The sequence below is a fragment of the Anomalospiza imberbis genome, chromosome 2 (genome assembly GCF_031753505.1).
Source record: "Anomalospiza imberbis isolate Cuckoo-Finch-1a 21T00152 chromosome 2, ASM3175350v1, whole genome shotgun sequence".
Lineage (NCBI taxonomy): Eukaryota > Metazoa > Chordata > Aves > Passeriformes > Viduidae > Anomalospiza > Anomalospiza imberbis.
The window spans coordinates 85,433,442-85,440,835 of NC_089682.1; the positions used below are offsets into that span (position 1 = coordinate 85,433,442).

General features: G+C 39.6%; 1 long non-coding RNA gene across 1 annotated transcript; it reads left to right on the plus strand.

Moving 5' to 3' along the window:
* Positions 1-597: 597 nt before the first annotated feature.
* LOC137469455 (uncharacterized) lies at positions 598-6,646 on the plus strand. The gene is made up of 2 exons (XR_010996529.1): positions 598-3,662; positions 4,894-6,646. It is a non-coding gene; the product is annotated as an uncharacterized lncRNA (long non-coding RNA).
* Positions 6,647-7,394: the final 748 nt, after the last annotated feature.

The following is a 7,394-nucleotide window of genomic DNA, read 5'->3' on the forward strand; positions in this document are numbered from 1 at the left end:
ATTCCCCCTTCAGACAAGGGGGAATGGCTTCAAACTGAACGAGGGCAGGTTTAGATTAGATATAAAGAAGAAATTCTTTAATTTGAGGGTGTTGAGGCACTGGCACAAATGGCCCAGAAAAACTGTGAATGCCTCATCTCTGTGTTCGAGACCAGATTGGATGTGGCTCTGAGCAACCTTTGCTGGTAAAAAATGTCCCTGCTCATGTTAAGGGGGTTAGACTAGATGATTTTTAAAGCTTCTGACCTCAACCCTCCTGTCATTCTGTGATTCTATGAAATACTACCAGTAGCTGAAGCTCCAACATAATTCACACATTCTACATGTTAAATGTTCTTAAAATAATACAACTTGAAGACCTCCTTCACAAAGTTTTTCCCCCATGTAGTTTTGTAGTTTTCCCCACTACAAAATTGTAGAGCAAACCTCTACAGGTCTGCTTTTCTCTGTGAACCTGTACATGTGTTGAGCTGGTGTAACTAAGGAGAGACTCAGACTACAAGACACATATTTTGAATAAGTATCAGCTGCTCCTTAGCTTTTTTTTTTTTTTTTTTTTTTTTTTTTTTTTTTTTTTGCACATGTTGCCCAGCCCACATAACATGAAATTCATCCCAAGTCTGGCTGGTGTGTGATGCTGTGAAATGAAAAGATTATTTGGTTTGGCTTTCGGCCATTTGCATAGATATTATTAATGAGAGTTCGGATTCATGTAAATTCTGGTTTTAGCAGACTGCAGACCCAGGATAAACTGTGCACACAGGGAAGCTCAGTTACAAGTCTGTACTTGAAAACAACTTCAAGCTCAAACTCATCTGGCAACCTGGGCACACCCGGTATTTTATTCTTCTGAATTCTGCCATACACCACCCACTGTGGTGTTACAAATTGGCATCTAATTGACAAATAACTAAGCAGACACCTAGATTCTCTTTTCTGTGTTGTGAAAGAAGAAACTGCCTTTCTCATAACCAGTTGCCCTACATCTTAAAGGCACTGTAGATTTTATCTGGACTAAAGGATTTTGCCAACTGAAGTCCTGCTAGCACAGGTTTCTGCTGGTGGTTTTGAAAAGCTGCCTAGTAAAGTGCCTCAAAGCAGTCCTGGAGAATGGTGGGAGATATTACAGTGATGTCTAATAAGACTCACACCATTTAACACACTGTATGAAAATACACACTAGGGTGGGCTAGCCTGAAGCCTTATTTCTTAAGTTCTTCAATTGAGTTTGTTCTAGGTCAGTAGTTAAACAGTTCTGTAATTTTCAGGGTTTGAAATAGGTGGTGTGTGCTGATTTAATTTCGTTGGTATAAGCTGCACACACAGTAGGAAATTTTTTTCAGTAACATTTCAGCAAAATTTTTCAGTTACAAACCTGACCTGAAAACCATCTGGTTTTAATATCTTGGAGAAGTAATGTAGCCTCATGCAGCAATATTAGAAACAGCTGATATTCTCATTTATGCAGTAAAAGAAAAAATAATTTGATGTGGTACTATGTACAGTAGAACCTAATATACTCTCTCAATAATATTTGATTAAAATTTTGACATTCCCTGTCATTCTTTTTCCTTCAACAAAAACCAATTAATTTGTTAGCAAAAGTGTCATGATTTCATGGAAATGTTTTTGTTTCAACAGAGGACTCTTCTGAGAGAAAATAATACATATGGAAAATCACTCTGACCTGTGCAAATTAACAACAAAATTATATCTATATTTAAGGGCAGATGATATACATATTTAAGTAAGGAAAGCAGAAGCCTACTGCTGGTAGATATTTATTCAGTCACATTTAGCTTTGAATTTAAAAGAAAGTGTTAGTGATACACAAACAAAGAGTGATGTAGTTTTTACAGGGGATGTGACAATTTTGAGTTACATTTCAGCTTTCCAATGGATCTAATGGGGTTAAACATGAGTAACCACTGATGTGACAGGTATAAACTATGTCATGGAAGAAGCAGTTAAGCAACAAGAACTCAGGCACTGCAACACAAGTGTGGCTGCTGAAAAGGCTGTTTGCTATACAGCACTACATCTTTTCTTTTCCAGAGCACATGAACAAAGTTTGCAACATGCTACCTGGTGGCAATGCCCTGCCAAGATTTACTTTAGTATCTGAGCCCTGAGAAGACAGTCACATGAAGTTCTGCAAAATCTCAGCTCCTACTGAGAGCAGCAGGACTAAGAAGCTCAAGAGAAGTGCAGAGCCAGATCATTCCAACATCACTTCCAAATCTTGGGCATTTGAAAAATACCCTGCAGTTCATCCTGCAGGCATGGCTGGAGCTTCAATAACAGGTATGCAGCACCTCAGAGATATTCCTAGCAAGATCTCATTCGTTGAAGTGAATTTATGCCCTCGGAGGACATGGTTATCCAGGCATTGTTTTGAATGGCAAGAGTGCCCCATGGAGCTCCCATTCCACTTGCAAATTCTCAGGCCTGTGTTACCCCTTTACTGAGCCAAATCAGGTGTGTGTGTGTGTGTGTGTGTGTGTGTGTGTATGCAACTGCGAGGTAAACTGATCTGGCTGGAAAACAACCTATTTTTTTTCTGAATCATCCCAAGCTGTCCCTTTTCTACCATGTGGTTCACAACCTCACTGTGCAAGCTGCTGCAAGGGTGGTTCAGGAAGGCAATGGGAACAAGAAGCCATGAGCAGAGCAGTAGGAACCAAGCCCATTAAGCATCTTAGGCAGCACTGTTCCCAAATGTGAAACCAGGGTCTGCCACTGTATGTGTTGCAAAGAAATAAAGGGTGCCACAATAGTGTGCAAACAAGTGCTAGCTTACAAACCAGCTCTTGTGCTGTCTCGCCCTTGTGCAGGACACTTTAGGCCAAACCCCAAATCCCTCATAGCTGTTACACAAGTCCTTGGTCCACACAAAGAAAAGTGGTAGGAAATCAGAGCTGTAACTAAACTCAGTGAAATTAGGTCACCATGTAAGAGATTTCAGGAAGGGAAGTTCTCATGATATATCTTGGTAAGGGAGAAACTGCATAAATTATGTACCTCACATGTGGCTTGCAATTAGCTTCATCTGTGCATGACAAGCCAGGCCAGCCTGACTTCTAGTTTCGCAATTAGTAAAATGTTTTAAACAGAGTATACATTCTTTGAAGTCTGGAGTTGGGACCCTTATTTAGGTACCTACAGGGCAGTGCAGGTTTCTGATCTCTTCTGGCTGTTTCCTCTTAGGAGGAACTGAATCAAATCCTAAATGTGCACAAGTGCCAGCCTGGCTGAGGACAACTGGCTCAGAGGTGGGAATGGAGGTGTTGGGTGAAACATGTGGCTCTTCACCTGGGAGATTCAGTCAATGTGCAGGGCCCCCACCTCAGTGCCATGGGGTGGGTAACAGCTGCTGATATGACCACATGCAACTGAGAAAATTGTGAATGAACAGAATCCCCAAATACACCTGCAAAGGCTTTTGCCCCACAGCAGGTCATGCTAAAGAGGAAAATAACAATAATGAAGTTTGCTTAGGAGATGGCCATCAGCTGGATTAAAGAGTAACCAGGAAATTACCAAGAGACTTCTCAAGTAAACTAAAAACAAAGTCAGCTTCAAAAGAAGTCTAAACAAAGCATTAATCTTCACAATGAGGGAAGAGAAACCTGGCCTGACGACTCAAGGCATCATGCCATGGGGTATGTGAGTTATGGGTGCCTGTAGCTCTGTGCACCTGAGAGGGGTTGAAATTTTGGGGAGTTCTCATAGAAGGGTGTTCAAGCACTTGTCAGTGTTTGTTAACATTCTGATTTATCTATTGTAATGCTGATTCTGATTCCATACAGGTAGCACACTGACCACCATGTGATTATGTGACATTAATAAATTAGTGACCAATTATTAATGAATCCTTGTGATTAAAACCACATGGGTGGAGCAGTATTTCCCTGTGATGGGAACTAGCAAATTCTACCCTTGTCCCACTGGCAAAAATACTGGAATGGAAAAAAAAAAAAAAACCAGTGGAAAAACTGGAGTGGAAGTAAGGTTGAAAATCTTTAATGCCAGTGTATTCATACAGTTTATCTCTGAGACAATCCTTTTGGAATTCTGAAATTCTTAACAATTCTGAATTTTTTTCTACTCTTCCTCCAGCAGCATTTCATAGTGATTCATGGCAGACAGTCACATATCCATTATCCTAGATCATATAAAAGTGACTATGTGGTAGGAATTAATTTTATAATAATACTTTTCTACTGCACACCACTCCCCCATATTTGAAAAATATATTTTAGACCTGCTTGAATGTTCTGATGTATTTCCACATGTAGGAAAGTATCAGTGTAAGATGTGAACTTCACTAAATGTATTTCTTTTGTCTCACATCAAAACCTAATTTTCTCCACCATTACTAAATTTGGTGATGGTCAGAAGACTGTTTTTCCATGCCTAATTAGAACTACAAAGTTTAAGCATTTTACTGATTTTTTTTTAACCAGCATTTCACCAAGAAGTATCAGAGGACTTCAATGTGTGGATATGATCATGTGTTTACAACAGAAAACCTTTCATAAATACAAAGTAATTTAAAACAAGCACTTTCAGTTCAGACTGGTTTTTTTCACTCATTGATACCAGATCTGTGCTACAGCATCACCTAAGAGTATAAATTTCATCCATATGAAGTGCCAGCCAACAATACCACTTGTGTCATGTTAAAGCACAGGACATAGTGTTTACACCCATGCTATGGTCCCTGGGTTCTCTGGGATGGCTCCCCGGCAGATGATACCTGATCCACTGTAAAATATGCTTGGACAAAATTATCTCTGCAAAATATGTATTACACTTCAGCTGGCATTATGAGTTTGTATGACTGTGTGTCAAGTAACTGCAGTGGTTTTGATCCTGTTCTTTGTGCCCTAGGACCCAGCCTTTCATCATGTGGAGCCATGGCCTTGGATGGTTCCATTGTTCAGGCTCCATGAACTGAGCCTCCACCCTCAGTAAGATGAAGGGTTTTTTCTGTTCATGAAAATCAGCCTGTTCTTAACCACTGCATCAGCTGGTCTAATAAAAGATATTGCTTCTCACTTGTAACCACTTGGTAGTTCAAAAGTTTCCCACCCTGAAAGAGTATCATGACATTTCTGTATTTGCTCTATCACCAGAACAGTATGTGAGCAGAAAATGTTGATTATATAAATGAGATTCTATCACAAGGAAACTTCTCCAGGAAGGAGCCTTCAACTGGATTGCTCCCAATGTGTTTGTCTGGGTGGAGAGCTGTGCCTCCTTATACTCCTCATGATTTCCAGGGAACTCTGTGAGTATGATGCTGTTTCAAGAATGAGACTTCTGGCTCTGCCTGCAATACAAACACCACACCTGTTTGTAAATCAGTCTAATTAAACAAATGCATGACTGTCCTGGAGAGAAAGTTGAACTGCTTTTGCAAGATTTGTTTATTTAAAACAATTTAGTGTGGCAAATAGTGAAAAGCAGAAGTTCATAAAATAACCTTGCACATGGATTGGTTCATGTTACAGTTGAAAGGACGTGGGGATGTCTAAATAGCAGAACTCCTGTTTAAAATTGGAAGGCAGAAGTAAGTGAATGAGTAGTCATCTGCTTCAAAGAAGCTGAACTGCAAATATCTACATTTCCATCAACAGTGGTGATAAAATGTACGCACTCTAAGTATGTTGCCATCATTTGTGGATACAGAATACTTGGAGAAAAAAAAGAACATTTTTGTTGAACTGGTACACATTCTGTGTACTTTTCTATGTAGATAATGACCTAGAAGTTTGACAACAGAGGCAAGAGCAAAATATCATGAAGCAACTGAAAATATGCAGTCTGATATAATTTGTCATGGTTCTGCTGCTTAATCACCCAGCAGTCATTTTTTCCCATGGTGTTTTCATCCATTTAATTTTCACAACAAACATCAGATATTACCAGGACTTATCTTAAAAATCGATCTAAGCAGCAGCCCTGCAGGCTAAGGAAGTGGCATGAGAAGACCCTACAGCATGCTCTTCTGCATTACAATATGAAAGTTTTTGAGGGTCTGTCTCTGACAAATGGGCCCTCTAACATTTCTCAGGGTAAGACATCCTGTGAAAATACTTAGTTCTTCTAGCATGCAGTCTGGCAACTGCGTCTCACCAGAACAGACCAAGCATCATTTCCTCATCACCCAGCTCTCCACTACAGTGGTTACACAGCTCAGACATCAGAAGTCAAACTTGTGATTCTGTGAATGAAACATCTATCACTTATCTGTTAAGTGCCAAACATTTGAATCAAAAAGAGCCATGGCCATGCTTTTGCTTTGTTTAAATGAGAGACCTCAATGTAAATTTGGTACATCAACTTCACATTTTCATTTGATTCACATAGTTTTCCCAGCAAATACTGGAGGAAAAGAAGCTGTGTCTATTGGGCATGCCTACTTCAGTGACTTTAAGTGACTAATTTTGCTTGATCTTTCACCTTTCCTCTTTGCAACTAAGTTCTCAGCATTTTATTTTGGGTGTTTTTCTGAATTATTTAATGCAGGTGAAATGACTTGCTATTGAAATTTTGTGAGGAGAACCAATTCTTTCCTTGTAGTAAACCACTCAGCATCTGTGATGAGCAAAATGCAAGAGGAAAAATAATTTCTTTACAGGTGACTGGTCTAGAGATACAGATGTAGCTCCTCAATCGATTTTATATTATGAAAAAACTGGTTTAACAAGGATTCAGCCCCATATTTTTCCTTCATCTGAGTTTTCTTTGCATATACATGCTTTCTTATCTGTATCAGTCCTATGGAGCTGTGCAGTATGTTCGATTGCCAAATATTTGAATTTAATAATAAGCTACAATAGCTGTTAGTTTTCTTCCCTGTAATGTATAGTCTGAATTACAGTGGCACTGGCAAGTGAAGGAGCAATGCACTGCAGACCAGGTGTGGGAACAGAGAGCTATGAGACAAGACACCTGGCAGCAAGGACAAGAACTACTTAAGCCACTTTTGCTATCCTAGAAAATATCCGATGTCTCTACCCAGATGGGATATGGAGAAGTATGATCCACCTCAACAGTATCTGTTCTCTCTGTCACACATTTATGCCAAAAAACCCATCATCACTGGCAAGCATTGTGTGAGTTTGACTCTCCGCCTCAAGTAAACAGCACAGTAGAGAGATAGCTCTTAAATGTCTCTATTTCCTCTCTCCTTAACCTCTCTGTGATTCACTCTTCTCCCTTTTTCTCCAGGACCCACCCTTCCACACACACTTCACTTCAGAAATTTCTATGCAAGTTGTGTTCCTACATTAGTGAGGGTTTTTTAAAGTTGTACTCATGAGGAATAATTGCATCCTCAGCTAAAGGATAGGTTAAAAACAGAAGTTACTGAAATATGAATCTTC